We start from the raw sequence: 2159 nt of genomic DNA on the forward strand, positions 1-2159 counted from the left end.
AGTGGGGCAGCCCTTTCTGCATCTCCGCCTTTCCTACCAGTCTCAGTGCTGTTTCTTCAGTGATCCTTGGTTATAGATTCCTCTTAGTTTAGTCCAAAGTTGGTTTTTCAAGATGATTGCTCCCAAGTTTAGTTGTAATCCACTTTGGTTCTGGGAGGTGGGAGTTATAACATCTGCCTACTCTGTTGCTATCTTCTGGTCCCTCTTTACATTTTTTTCTAATGATACCAAGTTTGGTTTTATATGTGCAATTTTAACATGAATAGTACATAATATTTTTATTTATTTTAAATATGGTTAACATGTATTTTTATTTTCCCTGTCTCTTTTTTTAAGGGGCCCAATATTTTCTTATACACCTGGGGCCTCAATTGACCTTATTCCCCCTCTGCTCGTATGTATCCTTACCAGGGATTGAACTAGCAACCTCTACGCTTCAGGATGAGGTTCTAACTAACTGAGTTATCCAGCCACAGTGAAAAGGTGATATTTGACTGAGGCCTGAGTGAATAGAAGGAGTCAGCCATGGAAAAGGAGTTATATTAGAAGGAAAAACAAATGCAGAAACCCTGATGAGATAGGAAAGTACTTGATTCGCTCAAGGGCATAAAGAGAGATAGAAGGCCCAGGAGTCATTATCAGTAGATCTTAGATGAGGGCCAGGAAGCTACATTTTTAATAAATGTCTCCTCATGATTCTGAGATGTAGGCTCAATTGAGAACCTCTAGAATACACTATACTCAGAACCCTGACCCCCCCCCCCCAAGACCTGCCACACTATCCCAGTAAGCATACCTGTGCTAAGCATTGTTCACTGAGAAGGGAAAGATTTCCAACAATAATTCCACCAGAGCTCTGGCCAGATAGCTTGGTTGGTTAGAGCAGTGGTCCCCAACACCCAGGCTGTGGACTGGTACCAGTCCGTGGGCCATTTGGTACCGGTCTGCAGAGAAAGACTAAATAACTTAAATTATTTCTTTTTTATTTATATTTAAGTCTGAACGATGTTTTATTTTTTTAAAATGACCAGATTCCCTGTTATATCCATCTAAGACTCACTCTTGACGCTTGTCTCAGTCACATGATACATTTATCCGTCCCACCCTAAAGACCGGTCTGTGAAAATGTTTTCTGACATTAAACTGGTCGATGGCCCTAAAAAGGTTGGGGACCACTGGGTTAGAGCATCATCCAGAAAGTACAGAGGTTTCTGGTACAGTCCCTAGTCAAGGCACATACAGGAACAGATTGTTGTTCCTGTTTTTTCTCTCTCTTTCTCACTTGCTAAAATCAATACATAATTTTTAAAAAATTCCACCAGAAAATCCCTTGAGACAAAGTGTTTTGTCTCCATGGTGCCTAGAATTGTAGCTGGTGTATAATGGTATCTGTTGAATGAATGAATGGTGGCTGGCACAAAAAACTCCTGATGGTCAATGACTTATATATATAGTTTTTGCAGTTTTATAACTTTATTTGACAATCAGCAGCTGGTTCTCATCTACATTAACTGTCTGTAGAATTTTGAAAGTGGTGACAGGTAAATAGGTGTCCAACATAAGGAGCTTATTTGGTGAATCATCATCCTCATTACATTTTCTGGACAACCACACCTGTATACAATATGATACATTCCTTGATTCTTTGGCCCAGACAGCTTTGTTGAGCCTGGTGTCACTGTGTACATCTGGAGTCCCATCTCCTTCATGGTAAATTTCTGAATGTCTTTGAGTGGCCAGGGAGCATGCTTCTTGAAACCCACTCCACGGATGTCAATGATGGATTCTCTGACCACTGCCTTGCTGGTGGCAGAACAGCCCTTCTTCTTCTCACCATCCTTCTTTTCAGGAGCCATTATGCCAGGCTCAAATTTGAAAGAAAGAGTGCAGAGTTAATTTTTAATGAACCAGAATTTTCTTAAACTTTTATAGAAACAGAAACAAGCTGTTTCTCCCTGTCCGCTAGTTATCTAAGAATTCTTTATAAGAACCTCCCACTTTCTGAGCAGCCATGTCCTAGGTAGTCTGTGCATTTTGAGGTAGTGCTCAGTTTCATTTCAGGGCCCTGTGGGCTCAGAGGAATGAGAACTGGTTTAATCATATTAGCCCACACTTGGAACCAACCAGTCTTTACCACGGCCACCAAGCTCTCTGGAAGG

At 41.0% G+C, this 2159-nt stretch overlaps 1 pseudogene; it reads right to left on the reverse strand.

Moving 5' to 3' along the window:
* Positions 1 to 1473: 1473 nt before the first annotated feature.
* On the reverse strand, positions 1474 to 1856 carry LOC136386459 (large ribosomal subunit protein eL31-like; annotated as a pseudogene).
* Positions 1857 to 2159: the final 303 nt, after the last annotated feature.

The sequence above is a fragment of the Saccopteryx leptura genome, chromosome X (genome assembly GCF_036850995.1).
Source record: "Saccopteryx leptura isolate mSacLep1 chromosome X, mSacLep1_pri_phased_curated, whole genome shotgun sequence".
NCBI classification, from domain to species: Eukaryota; Metazoa; Chordata; class Mammalia; order Chiroptera; family Emballonuridae; genus Saccopteryx; species Saccopteryx leptura.